The following is an 11030-nucleotide window of genomic DNA, read 5'->3' as shown; positions in this document are numbered from 1 at the left end:
AAATGAGAGTGGCCAGAGACTGGTAGATATGTGTGTTGAGCAAGAGGTGGTTATAGGTTCTAATTTTTTCAAAAGGAAAGATGATATTAAGTATACTGTATATGGGTAAGAGTGGCTAATTGAAGAGTGGTAGAAAGGGCATTAATGAATTATGTATTGATAAATAGAAAAATGTTTGGAAGATTGAAAGATGTGCATGAGTTTAGGGGTATAGCTAGCGGTATGCCCGATATTTTTTTTGGTGTAAGGAAAATTGCTTGCAGCAAAAGAGTGGGGGAATAGAGGGGGGGATGTAAAAAGTAGGTAGTGGAGGTTGATTAGTTAATAAAACCTGAGGTAAGAAGCGAATGCTAAGTATGGTTGGAAATGGCATATGACAGAGTGAAAGTGAGAGAAACTGGTAATTTAGGGGAGGAGTGAAAGTTAGTAAAAACACATTTTATTGTGATTGCAAGGGATGTGTGTGGCAAGAGGATTCGTGGAGGCAGCAGGAGGAAGGGTAGTGAATGGTGGAATAGAAGAGTGAAGATAAAAATGAAAGAAAAAAAGAGGACATTTGAAGAATTTCTGCAGAGTAATAGTGTATAGAAGTATGAAAGATATATAGAGAAAAATGTGGAAGTAAAATGTAAGGTACGTGAGGCAAATAGTGTGACTGACTGTAGGGTGGGTCAGAGATTGGGTCGTTCATAAGAAGAGAAGAAGAAGAAGCTTTGGAAAGAAGTGAAAAGAGTAAGGAAGGGTGGTTCAAGAATTGAGGAGACGGTGAAAGAGGGAAATGGAAGGTTGTTAATCGGAGAGGAGGCAAGGATAAGGTGGGTGAAATATTTGAAAGTTTACTGAATTTTGAGGATAATAAGGAGGCAGATATAATTGCTATTGAAGTTGCTGAGGTGCCAGTGATTAGAGATGAGAACGAGAGAGAGATTACAAGAGAAGAAGTGATGAAAGCACTAGATGAAACGAGAGTAGGAAAAGCACCTGGTATGGATGGTGTGAGAGCTGAGATGTTAAAGGAAGGGGGTGTAACTGTACTTGAATGATTGGTGAGATGGCTTAATATGTGTTATGATGTCAATGGTAGCAGTAAACTGGGTGTGTGCGTGTATTGTACCACTATATAAGAGTAAGGTAGATGTGCATGAGTGTTGTAATTCAAGGGGTGTTAGTTTGTTAAGTGTGGTGGGAAAAGTGTATGGTAGAATACTTATTAAAAAGATTAGGGAAAAAACAGAGAATACAATCCAAGAAGTACAGGCTGTTTTAAGAAGAGGTAGGGGATGTATGAATCAGATTTTTACAGTTAGGCAGATATGAGTGAAAAATTTAGCAAATGGCAAGGAGGTGTATGTTGCGTCTATGGATCTGGAGAAAGCGTATGATAGAATTGATAGGGAAGCGATGTGGAATGTTATGAGTTTATATGGAATTAGTGGAAGGTTTTTGCAATCAGTGAAAAGTTTCCACAAAGGTAGTAAAGCGTGTGTTAGGATAAGAAATGAAGTGAGCAAGTGGTTTCCAGTGAGAGTGCGGCTGAGACAGGGATGTGTGATGTTGCCAAAGTTGTTCATCTTGTTTGTTGATGGAATGGTGAGAGCGGTGAATGCTTGAGTGCTTGGACGCGGATTGAAATTGATAGACGGGAGAGATAATGAATGGGAGGTAGATGAGTTGTTGTTTGAGGATGATACTGTACTGGTTGCAGACTCAGAAGAGAAGCTTGGTCGATTAGTGACAGAGTTTGGAAGGGTATGTGAGAAAAGGAAGTTGAGTGTTAATGTGGGTATGAGTAAGGTTCTGAGATGCACGAGAAGGGGAGGTAGTGCAAGGTTGAATGTCATGTTGAGTGGAGAGTTACTCGAGGAAGTAGATCAGTTCAAGTAATTGGGGATTCTGTTGTTCCAGAAAATGGTGGAGTGGAAGCAGACGTACGTAAGAGAGTGAATGAATGATGTTAAGTGTTAGGGGCAGTGAAGGGAGTGATAAGGAATAGAGGGTTAGGAGTGAATGTAAAGAGAGTTCTGTATGAGAAAGTTATTGTACCAACTGCGATGTAAGGATTGGAATTGTGGAGAATTAAAGTGACGGAAAGACAGAAATTGCATGTGTTCAAGATGAAGAGTCTTAGGAGTATGGCTAGTGTATTTTGACAGATAGTGTTAGGAATGAAGTAGCGGGTGGGAGCGGGTGTAAAAAATGATACTAGACAAATATGGAACGCATGAAATAAAACAAAGAAAAAAAGATCATACAAAGCAAAAAAGAAAAAAAAAAGTAAACAAAAGAGCAGAATGGAGAAGTACCAGATAAAATGAGAAGCGAGGTATATGTCAACTCCATTCGAAAAGAACTATTTACTTATAGTTTAGACCTCAGAAATTCCACTTAGACAACTATTTGATTAAAATGATATATTGCTGGTTGAGGCACATCCTGAATACAATATGGACAGAGAGAGAGAGAGAGAGAGAGAGAGAGAGAGAGAGAGAGAGAGAGAGAGAGAGAGAGAGAGAGAGAGAGAGAATTCTTTTAAATATCTAAATTTCCAGGAATGATAGAAATCAGTGTTATGGAAAAATAAGCAATTAGTCTATTCTATTACCTTTAAGGTCATAACAAAAAAAGATGGACCTTCATATAAACCAACTTGTTTTAACTGCACTTGACATTACTCTTACTAATAATTTCTTTCCAAACTATTCCCTACGATTAATAGTTAGGTAACTGCCCTCACTCTTATTTCACCTACAATTCTTATGAGCTAAATAAGTCCCAGGTATTTCTTTACATAAATACATTTAAAAGCTTAATCTATTTTCATATATTTCTATCCGAAGATTGAAATGTTCTATCTATTTTTTTCTTTTCAAAGATACAAAACTTCTATTTATTTCTCCATACTTTTTTACGAATGTTTAAAAGTTACATTTATTTTCTATCCGATGATTTAAAAGTTCTATTTATAGCATCCCATTTTTATCGGAATATCTGAAACGTTTGAACACCGTCTGGAAAAGTACCCCGACTTCATTAGAGGAAAGAGTCATTCTTCTTTGATGGATGAAATAATGAAGATTATTTTCTTCACTTTCACATCTCTTTCCGTGAAGACGTTTGGAAGATATAAATCTCACTTCTTATCAATATTATAAACAATTATGCCAATTCTCCATGTGGTGGATTACAGGATTTCCCATGCGATTTTGTAAGATAAATAGAAAGATAAGAATTTATTTTTCATTATATTGTTTTTTTCAAGCGTAGAACTTAGGTGTCCATTTTACTGTTGCTTTTCTCTTCTTTACTTTGCTAGATTAATTTCGATATGACCATTTTAAGGATATTATACCATGTGTTGGAACACTTGTCAAGTCAATGATATTTTCGAGGGAGTAATGTCAATTCCCAGAAAACTCTGATATGGCTGTTGTATCGGCTAGCGTTTTCAGTTTAGGATCTGAGGCAAAAATTCTATTTATTGAAAGTGGAAATTAAAATGGGATTACAATGTAATTTGGTTCCTACTCAGTATCATTTGTAATACTGAAATGTGACAGTATTAACAAATGCACGTATGTTGCAAACAAACCTGAGCTTTTAATTGGCTAAGCAAATTTTTTTTTTTTTTTTTTTTTTTTTTTTTTTTTTTTTTTTTTTTTTTTCTTCTTTTAAATAATAGTACACCATATAGAATGAAACAGAAAAAAAGGAAAATCATCTCATGAGTAAAAACCACTATGAAGAAATTAGAAAGTCTTCATGACCTAAAGCTTGAAATTTACTAAAACCTTGAAACTTTAATAAAACTAAATAATAATCAACACCTTCCTTTCAATAGTTGCTACAAGAAGAATGTGATGAAAGAGGTGTGGTAGATTGAAATCATCCTTATCTCTCTCTCTCTCTCTCTCTCTCTCTCTCTCTCTCTCTCTCTCTCTCTCTCTCAAGTAGTAAGAAATTAGTTACATATGAGCAGAAAATAAAGAGATTGAGTTTCTGAAAGGAATCAACTTGGAAAAAGCTGGGAGACTAACTACAATTCAATGAGTCAAGAATAGCTGTTGGTTGAGAGCTTAACGGAAGTATGAAGACGCCCCAATGATTATAGATATTACTCAGGAAATAGTCAATTGATGAGTTTTCCAGGGAATGTATAGTCATATATCGAAATTAATAGTAGAGATTACTGCTGTAATCTGTTATATATATATATATATATATATATATATATATATATATATATATATATATATATATATATATATATATATATATATATATATATATATATATATATTCAGGATGCTGTTATAGCATGATGCGCGTTCAGTTTATGAATGCAACTAAAAGGAGAAAAGGGTTTCAGATACATGGAAAATCGCTCTAAAATACCGTAAGATTGCGTTAACTTTAGTTATGTTTTCCGACCGCCCCCCTTTTTGAACTTGCTTGATCTGCGCTTGTATAGGGGAAATATATGCAACGACTGTCTCTTTCCCTACCACCATCTCGCGTAATCTCACATCTTTTGAGTGAGGGTTTTTTTTTTACTCTCTCTCTCTCTCTCTCTCTCTCTCTCTCTCTCTCTCTCTCTCTCTCTCTCTCTCTCTCTCTCTCTCTCTCTCTCTCTCCACTGATCCCAGTTTTCTTCCTTTAAGTTTAATCCTTTTCCGTTTCATTCACGTCTGTGATGGGAAAAGTAATTCAAAGCCTTTAACGAATTCTTCCATTTCCGTAAATGCATTATCTTAAATCATGCAAATAAAAACATCAGAAATTATTTCATTATTTCTTATACTAAGGTACAATCATAGTACCATCTTATATCACCGGCAGAGAGCCACACTAAAAGCTAACTAAACACGGCCATTAGATTATGTGGCGGCCAAATGCTACATTTGGATCCCGGTAAACTTAATCTAATTTCTCTAAATGGAATTCCATTTACCAAGTCGTAAGTTTACTCTCCCACGACAGTCTAACAGTCTTTCTTTGGGCCGTAGGTTAAGGTGAATATTTGTTATGATATTTTTCACTTTTTTCATTAAAAAACAAAAAAAAAACAAATTTACCATGCATGCTATGTGGGAACCCATTTTTCATGAAGGCTGAGGTCAAATATAGGATCAAAGTCCTGCATAGAGGTCACATATGTAAAAACCTAAAAAAAGGAAAAGGCAAAATTTGGTCTGAGCGTGAATTTTCATCTCATAAAATCCTTACACAGACTGTCAAATTCAACGCATGGAAATACTCACGCTAACGAAGTTTTCCAATTTCCCTTTGTTCATCTTTTTCAGTACTAACATCTACACCCACACACACACACACACACACAAACAAACACACACACACACACACACACACACATATATATATATATATATATATATATATATATATATATATATATATATATATATATTCATATATATATATGTATATATATATATATATATATATATATATATATATATATATATATATATATAAACATATATATATATATATATATATATATATATATAGATATACATATATATATATATATATATATATATATATATATATATATATATATATATATATATATATATATATATATATATATATACATATACATCTGTGTGCATGCGCGTGCACGTGCGTGTGTATGTATATATATGAATATAGTTAATGGGTATAAGTGTGTGTGACTCATGATCGAAAATTGGCTTCAGAAAAAACAATTTAGTCTTGAAATAGATCTCGGTCCAGGAAACCTCTACAGTCTCATCCAGCTATGATGAATGTTCATTATAGTCATTCCCAATATAAAAAATGCTAAAATAACCTACTTTTCTCCTGAACTTTGTCTTGTGTAATCAATATCCAATAAGACTTCAATAATAATAATAATAATAATAATAATAATAATAATAATAATAATAATGATAATAATAATAATAATAATAATAATAATATCGATATGCAGTTCCATGCGACTGAAGGTTGGAAGATAAGCGGAGGGAAAAAAAGGAAATTACCGGGACTTGCTATTTGAACTAAGAAGGCTATGCAATAATCATAGGGGCACTAGGGATCATACCTAAATTATTGAAAAAGAATCCTGAGAAGGAAGAGCCGATATAGCCTCTGGACTTTTGCAGAAGAGCATGCGACTTGAAACAGCTTGTGCAGTGAGGAAATTGATGGAATCCCATGGGAAGCTGGATGTAACCCGCAACTCCTCACTATAATCCAACAGTCTCTGTAGACATACTCGAAAAAAAAAAAAACCATATTATAACCATAAATATTATTATTATTATTATTATTATTATTATTATTATTATTATTATTTTTATCATTATCAGCATTATTATTATTATTATTATTATTATTATTATTATTATTATTATTATTATTATTATTATTATTATCATTATCATTATTATTATTATTAAAGTAACCTTTTGTATTAAATACCATGACATACTATAAGCAGAATAACAGATAAGAATACGAATAAATCTGAAACCAAGCAACAACAAAAACATAAACCCAAATTCATGAAAAGCCGTCAACACAGAATTGGTTTATCCCCATAACAAAAGAATGCGACAAGACATCGTACCCGAAGCGGACATCTATCGTTCCTAGATGGACAAGTCGAGACTGCGGTTACGTTTCCTATCAGTTTCTGTCTGGCAGGACAGAGTGGCCAGGCATTTGTCAATCGACCATCGCTGTAGAGTACATTAGGATACTGCGGCAGCGTACTGTACTTCATTGACTGAAACATTGTCAACAAATCGAATGCGTTTCCTGGCATATTGTGAAGTTTGGAGAATTGACCTTTGTGGAAAAAACAATTATACATGTTACTGTTTTGTGACATACCTGTATCATTGGGATAAATAGTGTGGAAAGGGGCAGAAATTTACCTTTAACACAAACATTAGAAAACAATCTTTGATACTTACGAAGTTAATTTAGGGAAACTAACTTTTTTTTGAGAGGAGCCAATTGTAAAAGTGTAAAAACACACACGTTAATACCTGTATATATATATATATATATATATATATATATATATATATATATATATATATATATATATATATATATATATATATATATGTATATATATATATATATGTATATATATATATATATATATATATATATATACATATATATATATATATATATATATATATATATATATATATATATATATATATATATATATATATATATATATATATATATATATATATATATATATATATATATATATATATATATATATACATATATATATGTATATATATATATATATATATATATATATATATATATATATATATATATATATATATATATATGTGTATGTGTGTGTGTGTATATATCATAGACTCCTTTAAGGAAGGACTGGAACGTCAGGACCTCGGGGTTTTTAACTTGAGTCTGAAAGATTAACTTGAGTCTGGACTAAAATGACTTCTAGAAGGGCTAGAAACACGTTCTCTGGATCAAAATGGGGGTCTTTGAGGATGGTGAGTTCAATAGTAACATTTTCAACACCACCTGGGGTCATCTTGGAGGTCCAAAGGTCATTTATCAAGGTCAAATTTGTGAATTTTGGTCATTTTTGCTCGTTTTTTTGTGTGTAACTCATAAATGGTGAGAGATAGCTGATTATAATATGAGGCAAGTCTGCAGAGCTGTCCGAATTTAATATATATTGTCATATATCGTCCTTCAAGAAAGGACTGGAACGTCCCCTGAATGGGGTTTTTAACTTGAGTCTGAAGGATTAACTTGAGTCCGGGACTAAAATGACTTCTAAGAAGTGCTAGAAACACGTTCTCTGAGTCAAAATGGGGTTTTTTGGGGACGGTGAGTTCAATAGTGACATTTTCAACACCACCTGGGGTCATCTTCATCATCTTCAAGGTCAAAAGGTCATATTTCAAGGTCAAAATAGTGAATTTTGGTCATTTTTACGCGTTTTTGTATGTAACTCATAGATGGTGAGGGATGGCTGATTATAATAAGAGGCAAGTCTGTAGTTCTGTCCAAATTTAATATATAGTGTCTAGATATGTTCATCTAATCAAATGTTAATGTCTTTGAGTTTTGTTGTGATGAGAAATACCGTTCTTTATTTCTTATTTTAGTGTTTCATTGTTTTATGGCTTGTTTGGAATGTTTGAGTAATACAATATTTGACAATATATATTAAATTTGGACAGAACTACAGACTTGCCTCTAATATATATATATATATATATATATATATATATATATATATATATATATATATATATATATATATATATATATATATATATATATATTTATATATATATATATATATATATATATATATATATATATATATATATATATATATATATATATATATATATATATATATATATATATATATATATATATATTAATTGCTCATTATTTCTCATATAGTTTATTTATTTCCTAATTTCCTCTCCTCACTGCCCTATTTTTCACTGTTGGGCTTCTAGCACCCTTTTTTCCCAACTAGTGTTGTAGCTTACCTAGTAATAATAATAAAAATAATAATAATAATAATAATAATAATAATAATAATCTCTCTCTCTCTCTCTCTCTCTCTCTCTCTCTCTCTCTCTCTCTCTCTCTCTCTCTCTGACACATTGAGTATTCAAATAATATTTCATTCCTACAACTAAAAACATATAATTTGAATTGGTAGTTACAAATGAATGAACGAAGTATAAGCATTATCAATTTGAAAGGTTATTTATTAAATTACTTAACAAAATTTTCCAGATTAACAGTTTATGTATAGACATTTAAATGTTTTAAGAAACCTCTGATACTCCTCACACATCAATTAAAATGAACATATTAAGAAATATGATCACCACTCCGTATTTCCAAATGTTTTCATACCTTCGATGATCGGATGCAATTTATTACAGGGGTTGACTCTCCCCTTTATTTGTCATAACTGTAGACGTTGCGAAAAGTTATTATTCCTGTATGATTGGTGATGCCATTTCATTAATCATGAGAAAACCTTTCTGACATTTTAAACAAAATATTTTCGTGTATTTGTTTTATATATACTAGCCTATATATATATATATATATATATATATATATATATATATATATATATATATATATATATATATATATATATATATATATATATATATATGTGTGTGTGTGTGTCCCCTCCCTAAAAAAGATGTATATGGGATTCAGTACTCTAGAATGGCATGCTATAGCTGTTCTTCTCACTGTAAATACGCAGGTTTTAGGCTATCAATTAAGACCTAGTCTTCCTTGCCACAAATTCTATTTAAGAATTCCTTCGTTGTGTAACGTATCACGAGGAAAGGGCTGGTGTGAGTTGGTGTTAGCCGTGGCTTGCTAGTGCCGCTGCGCTGGATAACGTGCGTTGCATAGTGCAAATTTGTGGCTATTTCCTGCTTCGCTGGGGCCTTTTAAGTCTAATAGCATGGAGTAAATTTTCCCACAATGAGGAATAGGCGCTGAAGATTGTTCGAAGAGGTTGCAGACGGAAAAACTTCGGTAAGGACGACCAACAGGTCGCAATACAGCATTTCAGGTGCTAAGACATCCAAGGCGTCTTTTTGAGCGGTCCCTAGTCCCAAGAGGTCCCATGGAAACAGAGTAAAATAATTGGGGTCAATGCAGCGGAACATCAAAGTTGCTTTGAGTCTGTGATGAGTACATTCACCCACTCCGTTGGCAGCTCGGTTGTAGGCAGTTGTGTGATGTAGGGTGATGCCAAGAAAATTCGCTGATGATGTCCAGAATTGAGAGGTAAAAGTGGTACCCCTTTCAGAAGTGATATGCTCATGGATACCTAATCCAAATATTCACCCTAGGAATAAGGCAGATGTACATGAGTCGGACATTACAGTTTATATGGGAATGGCTTCACGTCAATGAGTGAATGAATGAAATCAAACACCTGACGCAACATAGGACCAGGTATCCGTGGCCGTGGTGTACCAGTAATGACGTCACAGAGCAGGGTGGCGTATGTGTTGTACCAACCGTGTTTCACACAATTGTACATAATTCCTTTTGTATATATTATGCTTGTATCTTCGCTCTTCCCTCGCACTAAAACGAACATGAAAATTCATGTCTGGTTTTTCCTCTGTGATATTGTCTGTCTTGTGAACTTGTTATGTCATGTTGCCTTGAGATTTTGTATATAAGGAGTGTGTTCCACAATAATATAACTCATTCGTTTCCAATCTGCCTTTGAGTTCACACCCTTACTTGGCGCCGTCACATTGGTGACCCCGGAAGTCGATTCACTCCCACTGCCTTCCACCCCCACCTCCCTCGCCCCTCCATCGTTGGTACTATGACGGAGACTACATCAGTTGGCGCCGCGGCCTCCCCATTGAAACTTTCACCGTTCGCCACCGGAGAGGCGTTTGCTTGGTTTCAACGCGCTGAAGTCCACTTTCGTATCAGGGGCGTGACTCGCTCAACCACCAAAGCGGATTATGTTCTCGTGGCGATACCCGAGGACACCTTCCCAGAAATATCCGACTGGCTTTGTGAACAAGGAGACACCCCAATAGCGTATGACGCCCTCAAATCATACCTTCTGCAGCAGTACTCGCCGTCGCCAGCCGCCCGTATAGCAAAGCTTTTTCAGCTCTCGCAACAACCGTTGGGGGACCAAAGGGCTTTGCTTGCCCTCAGGGAAATGACCAGTATCGCTCGCCTTCAACCTGCCGCAGACGGCTCTCCTCGTGAGGTGAACCTACTCCGTGCCCTTTGGATACGCCGTTTATCTGAACCTGTACGCGCTGCCATACCCGATGTCGATAGTTTACCCATAAAGGACTTGATGACCAAAGCCGACGCCCTTATAGACAGCCACTTCAAAACCTCCATCAACGCCTCCACCCTTGACGACAAGGATGCCTATTCAATGTCAACCGAAGCTGACATGAATGCTGTAGGACATACACGCCTACCCCCTG

This window comes from Palaemon carinicauda, chromosome 29 (assembly GCF_036898095.1).
Source record: "Palaemon carinicauda isolate YSFRI2023 chromosome 29, ASM3689809v2, whole genome shotgun sequence".
In the NCBI taxonomy this organism is placed as follows: domain Eukaryota; kingdom Metazoa; phylum Arthropoda; class Malacostraca; order Decapoda; family Palaemonidae; genus Palaemon; species Palaemon carinicauda.
Note: the sequence above shows the minus strand (reverse complement) of the source record.